This window comes from Primulina tabacum, chromosome 2 (assembly GCF_025594145.1).
Source record: "Primulina tabacum isolate GXHZ01 chromosome 2, ASM2559414v2, whole genome shotgun sequence".
Lineage (NCBI taxonomy): Eukaryota > Viridiplantae > Streptophyta > Magnoliopsida > Lamiales > Gesneriaceae > Primulina > Primulina tabacum.
This window is the reverse complement of record NC_134551.1, coordinates 17,349,327-17,366,676: the sequence shown is the minus strand read 5'-3', so window position 1 is coordinate 17,366,676 and position 17,350 is coordinate 17,349,327. Positions and strand designations below refer to the sequence as shown.

General features: G+C 37.8%; 1 non-coding gene across 1 annotated transcript; it reads left to right on the top strand.

Annotated features, from left to right (window-relative positions):
* Positions 1-12,654: 12,654 nt before the first annotated feature.
* LOC142538138 (small nucleolar RNA R71) lies at positions 12,655-12,761 on the top strand. The gene has a single exon (XR_012818677.1). It is a non-coding gene; the product is annotated as a small nucleolar RNA R71 (small nucleolar RNA).
* The last annotated feature ends 4,589 nt before the right edge of the window (positions 12,762-17,350 follow it).

The following is a 17,350-nucleotide window of genomic DNA, read 5'->3' as shown; positions in this document are numbered from 1 at the left end:
CTGCAAGATTTTTGCAGCCAGTTTTCTTTGAAGAAAAATGTCATCCGCATGTTTCTGAATGACAAAATTTAATGACACTACTTACCTCATTGTCGGGTATGCAACGTCAAAAAATTTGATCTGGACAATACTTAAACAAATACAGATCATCTCAATAAAAGTTTTTTACCTCATTCAAAAATTTTCTTTTATCTTGGGAACTCCATTGCGGTGGCATTTTTCCTGTCACAAGAAAATTTACTATGTTAGCAAACCAAGGTGTAGCAGTAATTGAAAATAGATGTTCATCAGGAAAATTATCGTTAATTGGTGTCATTTCACAAGATGATCCTGTTACTAGTCTCGATAAATGATCGGCTACGACATTCTCGGTTCATTTTTTATCTTTGATCACAATGTCAAATTCCTTGGAGCAACAAAATCCATCGTATCAGTCGTGGCTTTGCATCCTGTTTGGTCAAAAAATATCTAATAGCAGAATGATCAGTAAACACAATAGTCGTTGATCCAATCAAATAAGAACGAAATTTATCTAATGCAAATATTACAGCAAGTAGTTCTTTTTCAGTTGTGGAGTAATTCATTTGAGCACTGTTTAAAGTTCTACTTGCATAATATATCACGTAAGGCTTACCGTTTCTTCTTTGACCCAGTACTGCATCTACTGCATAATCACTCGCATCGCACATGATTTCAAATGGTAAAGACCAATCAGGAGGTTGCATGATAGGAGCTGATGTTAAATGTCAATTGATTTTATCAAAAGCATTTTGACATTCTTGAGTCCACTCAAATGTAGTGTCTTTTGTTAAGAGGTTACAAATGGGTTTAGAGATTGAACTAAAGTCCTTTATAAACCTCCTATAAAATCCAGCATGTCCCAAAAATGAGCGAATTTCTTTAATGGTTTTTGGAGGTGGTAAATTGGCAATGACATCAACTTTGGCTTTATCAACTTCAATTCCATGAGATGACACGACATGTCCCAAAACAATCCCAGAAGTGATCATGTATTAAAATAAGACCTTTTTCCTCGCATCTTTTTAAAACTTTTTCCAAATTTTCAAGACATTTATCAAATGTATTCCTAAAAACAGTTAAATCATCCATGAAAATCTCCAAACAATTTTCAACCATGTCGCTAAAAATTCTTAGCATACATCTTTGAAATGTTGCTGGGGCATTGCATAATCCAAATGACATCCTTCTAAATGCAAATGTTCCAAAAGGACATGTGAATGTAGTTTTATCTTGATCTTCGAGTGCAATGGGAATTTGATAATAACCTGAATATCCATCAAGAAAACAGTAGTATGGATGATCTGCTACTCTTTCTAAAATTTGATCCAAAAATAGGTAATGGAAAATGATCTTTTCTAGTGGCATCATTTAATTTTCTATAATCAATACACATCCGCCAACTAGATGGGACTCGACTTGTTAACAATTCACCTTTTTCATTTTTTATCACTGTGATGCCTGATTTTTTTGGAACTACTTGTGTTGGGCTTACCCACTTACTATCAGAAATATAGTAGATAATCCCAACATCAAGTAGTTTGAGAACTTCAGTTTTCATAACATCTTTCATGTGTGGATTTAATTTCCTTTGTGGTTGTTGAGATGTTTTTGCATTTTCTTCTAAGTGAATTTTGTGAGTGCAAATTAGTGGATTAATGCCCTTGAGATCTTTTAGTGTCCAACAAATTGCATTTTTATGTCTTTTAAGCATATCAACTAATTTACCTTCTTGATCACTTGCTAATTTGGAAGAAATTACCACCGGATATGTTTCATCATCTCCAAGAAATGCATACTTCAATTTTTCTGGCAAGGGTTTAACTCCAATATGGGTGGTTCGTCTTTGTTCTCATATTTTGCCTCAAATTCTTTCTCTGATCCTGGTAATGAGTGATACCTGATAAAATCATCAAGATCAATTTCAATATTTTCTTTAACAGTTTCAATTGAACAAATATCTAATTGATCACGAGTACTCCCTTCTTGAATGTTTTCTTCCACAAGAGTTTCAATAAGATTTTCATCTTTACTTTCATCTCCTTTGTCATGTGGTTGCTTACAAAGATTAAAAACATTGAGCTCCAAGGTCATGTTACCAAATGACAACTTCATTATTCCATTCCTGCAATTTATAAGAGCATTAGAAGTTGCTAAAAATGGACGACCCAGAATTACAGGAATTGCATTACAAGCTTCGATAGGTTGTGTATCTAAAACTATGAAATCGACAGGATATACAAAGTTATCAACTTGGACCAACACGTCTTCTACCATACCTCTTGGCACTTTAACAGATCTATCGGCAAGTAAAAGTGTTACCGAAGTAGATTTTAACTCGCCTAGATTGAGTTTTTGATAAACTGAATATGGAAGTAAATTCACACTAGCTTCAAGGTCAAGCAAGGCTTTTTTAATCTTTCGTTCTCCAATAATACATGAAATAGTAGGACAACCAGGGTCTTTGTATTTAAAAGTATTATTATTTTGAATGATTGCACTTACTTGTTCGGCTAAAAATGCTTTCTTTTTCACATTCAATTTTCTTTCCACAGTGCACAAGTCTTTCAAAAATTTGGCATATGATGGTACCTGTTTTATTGCATCTAATAAAGGAATATTAACTTTTACTTGTTTAAAAATATCATATATATCAGAATTAAAATTTGATTTTTTTGTATTTTTCAATGCATGAGGGAATGGTGGTGACACTGTTTGTTGAACCTCCTCTTCGCAAGTTATGGGTTCCACATCCTTACCCTTTGGAGTTGATTTATCATCATCTTCACAAGGTTCAGGAATAGATTTTTCCACAACCTTACCACTTCGAAGGGTAATAACAGATTTTACCTGATTCATCGGTTGAGTTCCAGAAGTTCCAGTTTGTGAATGATGATCCTTGGGATTAGGCTATGGTTGTGAAGGAAATTTACCTTTTTCATGATGTTGATGGTATTTTCACTACCGCAAGTATACGGTGTCAAGTTTTAGTACTGGTTATAGTACAGATATCGATCCCACGAAGAGTAAATATTTAAAACTATATATTAATTACCACCATTGACATAGCTCAACTTTATTTAAACGAATCAAATAGTTGGTTTAAAATCAATTCAAATAAAATAACAATTCCTGTAATTCTAGCACGCAACAGAAAATTCACTGAGGAAATAAATCTAGAGATATGATTTCGTCGAGTCTCCCCTATGCTAAATTAACATTGACTAACATTTAATTAAATTGCACCATGTTTATTAACAAAGAACTCACAATATTTTCTATTCCCTCTGTCGTGTGTTAAATAGAAATGTCCTACCTATTACTGATTTTAATATGTCTATTCAAAATCACGTAACACGTAATAAAAGTAAACAAGGTTCTTTTATGGATTCGTCAGAATTATACATCTTTTGCACGTTATAAATATCTAACGGTGTGATTTCTTCTGTCCTAATTTCAATCCCCTCTGTCGAGAGTTAGATTTCAATTATGTAATCAATCGAATTATGGCCAGTAATTCAAAAGCATTAAAAACAAGAAATCACAAATAAACACGATGAAATAATTCAATGAAAATTCAAATCGTCGTTCACATAGGTTCAACCACGACTACATCAATCTCTAGAAAATAAAATTAGTTCATGCTCGAATTTAAATCACCACAAAACCTGTTTGTAATCATTAAAAACGTAAAAGCAAGAAACCGAATTAAGAACGTGTTGTCGAGAGATGAAAGTGCTTCTCCGTGTCTCGATTCACCATCTTCTATCTCCGTTCTTCGCGTCCCGTGATCCGTGCGCTCTCACTTTTTCTCCTTTCTCTCGAGTGGTGTGACGGCTGTGCTAAAAAAATTTCGGAACCCCTAAAAAAAACACGCCGACGCCTATTTATTTCTGAACTTTGCGCCGCGCGCATATGCGCGCCATGAGCGGCGCATATGCGCGCTGCTCTCGGTATTTCACTTCTTGGGGCATTGCTCGCGCATATGCGCGATCTTACTCGCACATATGCGCGAGTCTCACTGTATGGGCCGCACCTAGCTACCTGCAATCACACCAAAAACAACAAAAAGCGCATAATTCCGTCCAAAAGACTAACAATCTATATGAAGTATAAGAATAATATAAGTTCATAAAATGCACTTATCAAATCCCCCCAAACTTAAACTTTTGCTAGTCCCGAGCAAAATCAAAATGAAAATAAATAAAACATTAACTAGACTCGACTAAACAAATCCTAAAAAATAAATAACTAAACGAACAAGAATTGTGGAATAAAAGGATAACCACTATCCTCAGAGATTACAGCTTCCATGATTTTGAATCAAACACATGCCACATTACTCACAGTTCACGTGCGTGTGTGTTTTGCTATTCTCGTTTACCCAAACCAAATGCCAAAATAAGTTCATAACTTTTTATTTTTCATAAAATTCTGGACCCCTCGACACACACGTAATTAGCAAAACCATTGAAGCACACATTCACCTTCACAAATCAACAGGACTTATAGGGTAACATTTGGCTAAACAAAGTGGTATTATGAAGGCAACAATTAACCAAATAAAATCCAATATCATGAGATGCGCACATGTACACAATCAAATTCTGTGTCTATCGACGGCATTTTTCAAGTGTCCATAGGCTTAACTTTGACAACTCTTCTCCACTAGTATATTAAGTATGTGTGACTCGGTTAATAGGTCTTTTAAGATTATAACGTTAGGCTATGGCTAATGGCTTCAAATGAAGGTCGGGAGTCAAAAGTGAGAGAAAACAAACTAATTTATTTTTCAACACGCGTCTCCTTCCTTCTGTTTCACTTCCACTTGCCTTGCCACAACATTTTCACCATTTTGTCCTCCTTTTTACATCACATGTCATACTCTTTCCCTCTTTATTCAGCTTTTTTTTTTCAGACATTTCTTTCTTTCTTTTCACCTTTTCATGATATTCTTATATGCACACAAGGGAGAGGAACTTTTGTAGTGATACACAGGTTCGTTTTCTCTCAGTTTTCGGTAGGTTCTAGTGTATATGCTCAAAAGTTGGTAGTTGACGCAGGAGTTTAGAATTGATACGAATGGGGGCTTTTGTGTGCCTTGGCACACTCCATTCGATTTTCATTAAGCTCAAACATGGGACACTAGGGTGTATATGATGTTATGGGTAGGCTTGAAAGGCTCAAACGTTCCAAAAATCGCCTAAATCATCCCTAAGTCACACAATACCCGTATCTCGCCTCGAAGAGTTCCAAACTAAGTTCTAGACTACTTTCAATTTACCAATCAACAAACACAGACAAATCATGTTTTCGGGTATTCAAACAGAACAAATCACATCTCATTCTCATTTAGGCTCAAAGGGCTAACAATTGACAGTTTATTCAAGGAAAAACAGGCCCAACATAAATCAAAGACTGCCTGAATCATTTTTGTGTTAGTGAACATATAGCTCAACAACAAGAAATCACATGCAGGTTTTGGATTCCGCTCATTCATTTCAAATCACAAACCACATGAACACTCTCTCGACATCGGGTGTATCAACTATCATAGCAATCGTGATTTAATGTGTAAACGGTTAAGTAAAGATAGCATGCATTCGGATTCGTAATCAAGGAACAACATGGATTTCGGGTTAACTCTCATCATTGTTTGGTTATTACCTTAATTCCACAATTCCAAAAAAAAACAATTAACGACTACGAAAAGAAAAACATAAAGATTAAATGAATTAAACATAAAAAAAATAACATCAAAGCAACAAATCAACTCAGATCAAATTAACTCAGATCAAATCAACTCAGATCAAATAATCAAATCACCCCCCAAACTTAAAATATGCATTGTCCTCAATGTATAAACAAGAAAGAAATGGGACACGCATACCTCACACGACGAGCGTCAGTGCTCGCCGTCATCATCATCGACATCCTCATCCATGTGCTGGGGTGGGGCCTTTGGAGGAGGTCCTGGATACTGTGGTGGCCATGCAGGTGGCTGGGGAAACATGGGATCTTCTGGACCTAAAGGCGGGAACTGCTGAGCGAGCACGGAGGTGAAATCCATCATGAATCCCATAAAGTGGTCCATGCGGTACTGAAGTGAATCTAGCACCTGGCGCTGCTCGACTAGTAACTGCCTCTGATCCTGCATCTCAATCTCTAGTCGTCTCAATCTGTCTCCCCTGCGCTCTCTGGCTGCTGCATGTGGTGGTGGAATCTGTGCTTGTGGGGGCTCCTCTTCGTCCGGCAACTCATAGGGAACATAGGATGCGCCTCCAAAGAAAGCAACAATGGGGGCCTTTGGCTTGAGAACTGGTTCATCAGGGGCCCATGAGACGCCGGCCTGGCTGCATAGCTCGGTAACAGTGTGGGGACAAGGGAGGGCAACCGTGGCTAACCCTGCGCCGGCTCTCATAATCGAGCCATAAATGATTTTCCCCACGTCAATTGATTTGCCCGTCAGGATGGCATAAACCAATGCGGCTTTGTCCTTGGTGACATCGTAGTAATGAGAGGACGGGAGGATGCGGGCTAGTACAAAAGATGTCCATGCACTAGCGTTAGGACCCATGTCGGTTTTCTTTAAAGATGTAGGCCCGCTCGAGCTCATTTTCCATACGGCGCCGGCCTCACAAATGGTCCGGATGACCTTGTGTAATTAACTCCTTCTTCGAGGAACTCACTGTACTCGTCCTGATCGAAACAGGGCATCTGATAAAGCGTGTTGATCGTTCGAGAATCGAACGACACCAATTTCCCTCGGACCAATACTTTAGATTCCTCATGGCGAATCCGGAGGTTGTCATAAAATTCTCGCACAATGGAAATAACGGCGTCCGACGGGTGTGGAGCGAACTCCACCCATTGCCTTCGTTCCAGCTCATTTATAATCACACCACGTGCAATGGACAAATTGAACCCCCGTTCCGGTATTATGGGCCGTGTCATAGTACTGTCATATATCTGCTGGGCCTCCTCATTCCAGAATCGGTGAGAATCGAAGCTTGAAGAGGAAGAGGCACCCTTTTTTGACCTCTTTTTCAGGCGCCATATCAACTCAATAATCCAATATCACACTCAACACCGACTAAATTTAACAATTGAAGAGCCAAAAGAAAAATCTTGTAATCACACCCCAATATAGGTAACGATTATAATTTCACCAAACCACTTAATCCGGTTAGCAATACGATATATGCCCCAATCACAAACTGATTTAGAACAAAACGAAGTACCCACGTCACAATAACAGAAGTTCCTCTAAAAATCAAACATCAATTCTCAACTATTCTGAAGATTTGAGAAAATTTCGAAATAAAGCCTTTAACTTCACGAGAGAGTTACCAGAAATCGGAGTGTTGGTGGAAAATTTGCTGTTTTGAAGGCGGTGGTCGGCTTTCGGTAGTGGGAGGCGGCGGCGTGGGTTTCTGAGGAAGAGCGGCGGCGGCGTGGAGTGTTGAAGGAGGGAGGTGATGTGATGTGTGAGGGAGAGTGGGTTTCTGAATTCTGAAGTCGCGATCCCCCCTTTTTTTTTCTTAAACTGAGTCGCGCGCATATGCGCGCCATGAAGTGGCGCATATGCGCGTCTGCTACTGGCCGGCATGCTGGAATGTGGCGCATATGCGCGCAAGTATTGACGCATATGCGCCGACCTCTCTGTAAGTTTCTCGCATGTGCGCGCCAGGATTGGCGCATATGCGCCGAGCTCTCTACCAATATCCCGCATGTGCGCGGAAATTCATCGCGCATGTGCGCGGGGCACACTATCCATAACCTTCTCGATTTTTTTTTTTGTTTTTTTTTAAATACCTGCAAAAAATAGCAAAATGCAAATTAATACTTGAGAAAATTAAAATTAATAAACTAAAGAATCGAAATAAAATAAATAAAATGAATGCAAAACTAAATAAATGTGGGTTGCCTCCCACACAGCGCTTGGTTTAACGTCATCAGCCTGACTTTCTTCAGTTTACTTTGGTTCTCGCAGTGGGATGTTGTCCATGTGTCGCACTTCATTTCCAAAGTAATGCTTGACCCTCTGACCATTGACTTTAAATGTCTGACCATTGTTGCATTTTAACTCAATTGCACCGTGTGGTTACACTGTTTCCACTGTGAATGGTCCAGACCATCGTGATTTTAACTTACCAGGGAACAATCTCAGTCGAGAATTGAATAATAACACCTGTTGTCCTGGTTCGAAGTCTCGTCGAAGAATCTGCTTGTCGTGCCATTTCTTGGTCCTTTCCTTGTATATCTTGGCATTTTCGTATGCATCATTTCTAAACTCCTCCATCTCGTTCAGTTGCAGCAGTCGTTGTTCGCCAGATGCTCCCATATCAAAATTGAGCCTTTTCACAGCCCAATATGCTTTGTGCTCCAGTTCCACAGGGAGATGACAAGCTTTTCCAAAGACCAACCTATAAGGAGACATCCCGATAGGTGTCTTGTATGCAGTCCTGTACGCCCATAACGCATCATCTAGCTTGATCGTCCAATCCTTCTGGTTTGTCTTCACTGTCTTTTCTAATATTTGCTTGATCTCCCGGTTGGATACCTCTGCTTGCCCATTAGCTTGCGGGTGGTATGCCAGTGTCACCCTGTGCTTCACGTCATATTTGGTCAATAGTGAGTTAAAAATTTTATTGCAGAAATGCGTACCTTCATCACTGATAATGGCTCTAGGCGTTCCGAATCTTGTGAAGATGTTCCTGTGGACAAACTTAACAACAACTCGAGCATCATTAGTACTGGTGGCGATTGCTTCCACCCATTTTCACACATAATCAACAGCAAGTAAAATATAAGATTGACCAAAAGAGGATGGGAATGGGCCCATAAAATCAATACCCCAGACATCAAAAAGTTCCACCTCCAAAATATTTGTTAGTGGTAATTCATGTCTCCTAGAAATATTGCCAACTCTTTTGCATTTATCACATGACTTGACTGAAGTATAACTGTCTTTAAATAAATTAGGCCAATAGAAACCTGACTGTAGTACCTTAGCTGCTGTTCTAGATGCTCCAAATTGTCCACCCTAGGGTGAGGAATGACACTGCACTAGAATCGTATCCGCTTCTTCCTCTGCTACACATCGTCTGATTATCTGATCAGCGCATCTCTTGAACAAGAAAGGATCGTCCCACAGATAAAACTTGGCATCATGAAGAAATTTCTTCTTCTGATGATACGTTAAATCTGAAGGTAATTCTCCTTGCAGCAAGGAAATTAGCTATATCTACAAACCACGGATGTGTAACACTTACCTTGAAAAGTTGTTCATCTGGGAACGACTCGTTGATAGCTCCACCTTCAGTTCTTTCTTCCAGCTCTAGTCGTGACAGGTGATCAGCCACCTGGTTTTCCCAACCTTTCTTGTCTTTGACTTCAAAGTCAAATTCTTGAAGTAGGAGTATCCATCGTATCAACCTGGGCTTGGCATCCTTTTTGGCAAACAAGTAGCGAAGAGCTGCATGGTCAGTGAAAACAGTTACCTTGGTGTCAATGAGATATGTTCTGAATTTGTCGAATGCAAACACCACTGCTAGCATCTCTTTCTCAGTAGTGGTGTAATTCTGTTGGGCTGCATCGAGTGTACGACTTGCATAGTAGATGGCTTTAAACATCTTGTCTCGCCTTTGTCCCAATGCTGCTCCCACAGCATAGTCGCTAGCATCGCACATGAGCTCAAAGGGCTCCTTCCAATCAGGCACTATCATGATTGGTGCAGAGATCAGTGCTGCCTTGATCCTGTTAAACGCCTGTAAACAATCATCGTCAAAAATAAATGTAGAATCTTTCTCTAATAAATTACATAAAGGTTTAGTAATTTTAGAGAAATCTTTAATATAACGACGATAGAACCCGGCATGTCCCAAGAAGCTTCTGATTCCTTTCACATTTTTCGGCGGTGGGAGTTTTTCAATTGCCACAACTTTGGCTCTGTCCACTTCTATCCCTCTAGCTGAAATTTTATGCCCAAGCACAATACCTTCTGAGACCATGAAGTGACATTTTTCCCAATTCAGCACTAGATTCTTTGCTTGGCATCTCTGCAAAACAAGCGTTAGGTTCTGCAAACAATGATCAAAAGATGAACCAAACACAGAGATATCATCCATAAAAACTTCCATTATTTCCTCGACCATGTCAGAAAATATGGCCATCATACACCGCTGAAAAGTAGCAGGTGCATTGCAGAGACCAAATGGCATTCTCCTGAAAGCAAATGTACCGTAGGGGCAAGTGAAGGTAGTCTTCTCTTGATCCTCCGGTGCAATGACAATCTGATTGTAACCTGAATAACCATCTAGAAAGTAATAATAATGATAACCACCTACTCTATCAAGCATCTGGTCAATAAAGGGAAGAGGGAAGTGATCTTTCCTAGTCGCATCATTCAATTTCCTGTAGTCTATACACACTCGCCAACCAGTCACTGGACCAGTTGAAATCAATTCGTTATTCTCATTTCTAACTACAGTTATACCTCCCTTTTTAGGCACTACTTGTACTGGTGAAACCCAAGAACTGTCAGATATAGCATAAATATCACCAGCATTTAACAATTTTAATACCTCAGCCCTCACAACTTCTTTCATGGCTGGATTAAGCCTCCTCTGATGATCAACATAAGGGGTATAGGACTCCTGCATCAATATTTTATGCATACAAACAGTAGGGCTAATCCCCTTTATGTCAGCAATTGTCCATCCAAACGCAGATTTAAATTCTCTCAAAACCCTCAACAACCTATCTTTCTCATCACTAGTAAGAGCAGAAGATATAATTACCGGATGTGACGAACCCTCGTCTAGGAATGCATAGCACAAGTGACTCGGTAAATCCTTCAATACAGGGGATGCTTTTGGTACCTCTTTACTTGCATCCTCAAGTAACTCTTCAAGTTGGGCATTATTCTTTTCTTTAGGTAGCGTATTGAGAGCAAGTAACTCCTCTCGCACATCCCAGTCATCTTCATCCAGTGTAGAAGCTGATTCCAACAAGCATCTCTCCAAAGAGTCCTTTTTCATCCTACCTGCACCAACATGAGTTACACATGAATCAATTATATCAATGTTATTACAAGTACTTACCTCATTTGGTCCCTTGATGGTGTTGTAGATGTTGAACACGACTTCATCTCCACCTACTCTCAATGTGAGCTCGCCCTTGTGCACATCAATCAAGGCTTTTCCGGTAGCTAGGAATGGCCGTCCAAAGATAAGTGGCGTCTCCTGGTCTTCTTCCATATCTAAGATGACAAAATCAGCAGGAAATATGAATTTATCTACCTTTACCAGCACATCCTCTACTATCCCTCGTGGATAGGTAAGTGATCTGTCCGCCAGCTGCAAAGTAATAGTGCTAGGTTTCACCTCGCCAAGTTCCAATGTCCTGTAAATAGAAAAAGGCATTAAATTTATACTAGCACCCAAATCACATAAAGCTCTATTTACTCTAGAACCACCAATAACACAAGGAATAGTAAAACTCCCTGGATCTTTGAGTTTCTGTGGTAATTTCCTTTGAAGTATTACACTGCACTCTTCGGTCAGCTTTACGGTCTCAAACTCTTGAAGTTTCCTCTTTTTGGACATCACATCCTTGATGAACTTAGCATAATTGGGCATTTGCTCAAATGCATCGGCAAATGGGATGTTGATGTGTATTTTCTTGAAAATTTCCAGGAACTTCGCAAACTGATCATCTAGTCCTTTCTTCTTGAACCTCTGTGGGTATGGAAGATTCACCTTTGGTAAGGGTCGCTGCTTAATCACTTTCTTAGGTTCCTCCACTTTCTGTTCCCCAACACTTGCACTCTTTTCCTCATCTTCCTCAACCGTAATCTCTTCACTTTCTTCTGTAGGCTCTGGGATCCCAATTTCCTTGCCACTCCTCAGTGTGACAGCTTTGCACTGTTCCCTAGGATTCACCTCGGTATTGCTGGGAAACTATCCTCGATTCTGATCTTTTAAAGCATTGGCTAGTTGCCCAATCTGTGTTTCCAAGGACTTCATCGTGGCACCCATATTGCCCATGTGTGTCTCCATGTTATCAAGACGAGACTCAGTTCTCGCCATTCTTTTCCCAGACTCAGTCACAAATGTGCCAACTAGATCTTCAAAAGATGGCTTTCCTTCCCCTTTTTGTGTATTGAACCCCGGTGGGGGATTCAACACGTTCTTGTTGTTTGCATAGGAGAAATTCTCGTGATTCCTCAAACCTGGATGATAAGTATTAGGGAGAGGATTACCTCGATAACCTCCAAAGCCACGATTGTTGATGTACTGAGCTTCCTCCACAACTGGCTCTTCCTCAGCAGTCACCAATGCTACATCAGACGTAGATTGGCCTGGCTTGTTCATCGCTGCAATCTGTGCGGTCAATGCCGAAACCTGTGCAGTAAGTGATGTGATCGGGTCTACAGCATACACTCCAGCAGGTTTCCTTGATTCAGATCTTTCACTCGGCCACTGATAACTGTTGATGGTCATCTGTTCAAGCAAATCATAGGCCTCATCAGGTGTTTTAGAAAAAATAGTACCTCCGGCGGCTGCATCCACATTCCCTCTAGTTGGCCCATCTAAACCATTGTAAAATAACTCAATCTGCACCCAATCTGCATAGCCATGATTCGGGCACTTCCTGAGTAATTCCTTGTATCGCTCCCATGCCTCATACAATACTTCAAATTCTCTCTGCCTGAAGTTGGTGATATCTATTTTCAGCTGAGCAGATTTAGCAGGAGGGAAGTACTTTGACAGAAACTTCGTAACCAAATCTTCCCAAGTAGTAACACTTCCCAGCGGTAGAGATTGGAGCCAGCTCCTAGCATGATCCCTGAGAGAAAACGGAAACAGGCGCAATCGAATAATTTCGTCAGCAACACCGTTAATTTTTACCTTATCCGTGATCTCCAGAAAAGTTCTGAGGTGAAGATGGGGATCTACGGTGGCTGCTTCTCCAAATTGGTTCTGTTGAACCATGTTGATAAGTGCGGGCTTTAGCTCGAAATTATTAGCAGCAATAGTTCCACGAGCTATTCCAGAGTAGTGAGCGTTTATGACTGGGCGGAAATGTTCCCGGATTGGCACCTCTCTTGGGAGCTCATTCTGATTATCTCTGTTTTCAGCCATCGCTTTAATTTCGTCTCTCCTTGCTTTCCTTAATCTCCTGGCAGTTCTTTCGATTTCCGGATCAAAAATTAGTAAGTCGGGATTTTGAAATCTTCGCATGCACTGCAAAACAAAAAGATTATAGATTAACAAAGTAACTAAAATAAAATAAAATAAAGTCTAAATTAAAGTAAAGACTAATTAGTAATGATATCAATATGCAATTAAATAGTTTACTCTCCGGCAACGGCGCCAAAAACTTGTTGATGATATTTTCACTACCGCAAGTATACGGTGTCAAGTTTTAGTACTGGTTAGAGTACAGATATCGATCCCACGAAGAGTAAATATTTAAAACTATATATTAATTACCACCATTGACATAGCTCAACTTTATTTAAACGAATCAAATAGTTGGTTTAAAATCAATTCAAATAAAATAACAATTCATGTAATTCTAGCACGCAGCAGAAAATTCACTGAGGAAATAAATCTAGAGATATGATTTCAGTCGAGTCTCCCCTATGCTAAATTAACATTGACTAACATTTAATTAAATTGCACCATGTTTATTAACCAAGAACTCACAATATTTTCTATTCCCTCTGTCGAGTGTTAAATAGAAATGTCCTACCTATTACTGATTTTAATATGTCTATTCAAAATCACTTAACACGTAATAAAAGTAAACGAGGTTCTTTTATGGATTCGTCAGAATTATACGTCTTTTGCACGTTATAAATATCTAATGGTGTGATTTCTTCTGTCCTAATTTCAATCCCCTCTGTCGAGTGTTAGATTTCAATTATGTAATCAATCGAATTATGGCCAGTAATTCAAAAGCATTAAAAACAAGAAATCACAAATAAACACGATGAAATAATTCAATGAAAATTCAAATCGTCGTTCACATAAGTTCAACCACGACTACATCAATCTCTAGAAAATAAAATTAATTTATGCTCGAATTTAAATCACCACAAAACCTGTTTGTAATCATTAAAAATGTAAAAGCAAGAAACCGAATTAAGAACGTGTTGGCGAGAGATGAAAGTGCTTCTCCGTGTCCGGATTCACCGTCTTCTATCTCCGTTCTTCGCGTCCCGTGATCCATGCGCTCTCACTTTTTCTCCTTTCTCTCGAGTGGTGTGACGGCTTTGCTAAAAAAATTTCGGAACCCCTAAAAAAACACGCCGACGCCTATTTATTTCTGAACTTTGCATATGCGCGCCATGAGCGGCGCATATGCGCGCTGCTCTCGGTATTTCACTTCCTGGGGCATTGCTCGCGCATATGCGCGATCTTACTCGCGCATATGCGCGAGTCTCACTGTATGGGCCGCACCTAGCTACCTGCAATCACACCAAAAACAACAAAAAGCGCGTAATTCCGCCTAAAAGACTAACAATCTATATGAAGTATAAAAATAATATAAGTGCATAAAATGCACTTATCACATGAACATTAAGTGCAGATGCAAATTTAGCAAGAGTATCTTTCAAATCTGTCATGGTTTGAGCAGTTTGAGTATTGATAGACTCTTACTTTGCAATGAAAGAATTCACTAAATCTTCCAAATTTCTTTTAGGTAGAGGAACATAAGGTGCATAATTTTGAAAATTTTGTTGAGTTTGAAAATGTGGTTGCGGAAACTGTGCAGCATTATCATTCCTCCAACTAAAATTTCGATGATTTCGCCAACCTAGATTATAATTTTGAGAAAATTGTTCAAAATTTGGCCTTTTGAAATTGTTCAAAACATTGACTTGTTCATGGAGACATTCTTTAAAAGAGGGCAAAGTGGGACAATTTTTTGTAGAATGATCAATTGTATCACAGATGTGACACGCAATTTCTTGAATAGCTTTTAATTGACCATTTTTTTTCAATTCAAGTGCCTCAACTTTTCTTGCCAAAGAGGTAAATCTAGCTTGGAGATCATGTTCATCTTTGAGGGTGTACATACCTCCACCAGATGTGGGAGATTGAATCTTGTTTGATGGTTCGATTGTACCTATAGTGTCTCAATTTTGAGCATTTTCAGCTAATGAATCGAGATACTCAATTGCTTCATTTGGATCTTTATCTTCAAATGTTCCATTACACATAAATTCAACCATTTGCCTATCTTTAGGTGTTAAGCCTTCATAAAATTGAGAAACAACTCTCCAAATTTCAAAACCATGATGTGGACAAAGATTAAGCAATTCTTTGTATCTATCCCAACACTGATAAAAAGTTTCTCTTTGTTTTTGAGTGAAAGTGATGATTTTTCTTTTGAAAGAATTTGTTCTATGAGATGGAAAAAACTTTTTCAAAAATTGTTGTTGCAATTCAACCCAAGTTCGAATGGATCCAGATCTAAGATTTTGTAGCCAAGTTTTAGCTTTATCGTTTAAAGAAAAAGGAAAAAGCTTAAGACGAATGGTGTTCATGCTACAATTTAGATCATTATATGTGTTGCACACTTCTTCAAACTCTCGTAAATGCATGTATGGATTTTCAGAATCTAATTTATGAAAATTGGGTAAAAGTTGGATAATACCAGGCTTAAAATTGAAATGAGATGCATCAGGGGAAAAAATTAGACATGAACACTACAACAATAAATGGCTATTGTGACACTTTTTTGTAGACACTTTTAATTAAATGTTGTTACAAATACTTAATAATGACACTTGTAAAAAATTAATAATGTGTAAAATAAAAAAAACATATTAGATTAGTTATCATGAAATTTTTAATTGATGTCATCTTTTATATGGAGGGAAACAATTACTTTTCCCACATCGTAAAAAATCGTTAAAAAACTAAAAAATTTCACTATAAATAAGTGTGAGAATATTTGGGTTAGATAAATATTGGAGGAGGGAAAATAATTGTCTCCCTCCATATAAAAAATGACATCAATTAAAAATGTAAGGATAACTAATCTAATATGTTTTTTTTATTCTCACATTTATTTTATCTAATTTTCCCTCCTCCTATATTTATCCAACCCAAATATTCCCACATTTGTTATTGTCACTATAAATAACATACACGACACTTTTAGTTGTCATTATAAATGATTTTAACTGACATATAAATTTGTCATTATTACTATAATAACAAGGCATCTATAAATGTATTTAAACATGAGTTTTCCTGACATTTAAAATTGTCATTATATGAATAATTAGTAACACGTATGAAGTTGTCATTAACATCTTATAATGACATTAAAAAATGTCAGTAAGTTTAAGACGACATTGGAATAGATGACATTTGTTGGAGGTGTCATTAAAACTTAAATGTCACTAAATATTGAATATGATGACATTTATGAATGTCACCATAAACATTTATTCTTGTAGTGGAAGGTGCACTAGTATGTGTAGGATTCATGTGATCTCTAAGTATTCTTCGTCTATCATGATCATGTTGAGATTGAATTTCATCTTCATTTTCTTGGATGGTTCTTCCGCCATGTTTTGTAAAAATAAAGGGTTATTTCGAATGAGTCGACCACTAAGTGTACGTGACTAAATGCTCATGCAAATACAAAATAATAAAAACACACAAAAGCAATAAAAATTCAAATAAAGAAAAATAAACTATAAAAAAAATTAAATAGACTTGAAATTAAATTATACTTTCCCGATAACGGCGCCAAAAATTTGTTGCGACTTTGATTGTTGCACTCCCAAGAGCAGTGTGTCAACAAGTAGTATAATTCGGTGAGTCCGAATATCGTATCCACAGGGAAGCTAAGGTAATTACAAGTCCACTACAATGTCTTTTTGTTTTTGTTTTTGTTTTTTTTCTTTTAGTGGTTTGAATATTTAATTGGTAATTTTTAATTGTTCAAATTTTAATTTAAGTAGTTGAGATTAAAGGATCCACTCTTGGTATTTTAATAAAGTTAACATTAATGAACATTATTGAAATTCACTTAATAAAATGGTTCCAATATATATTAAATAATCATATTTTTATTATGTTATATATTATTATCTTATAAATATATAATATATACCAAAACTTGTAAATGTTGTCAAGTATTTATTGTGCTATATATATATTTGTAAACACTAAATCAAGGTTCCCACTTTAAATGGTTGGTAAAACCAAACAAACATTTAAATGGTACCAAGAAATTAATATTATGATATTAATATATAATAAATCAAGGCATCCACTTTAAATGGTTGGTAATACCAAAC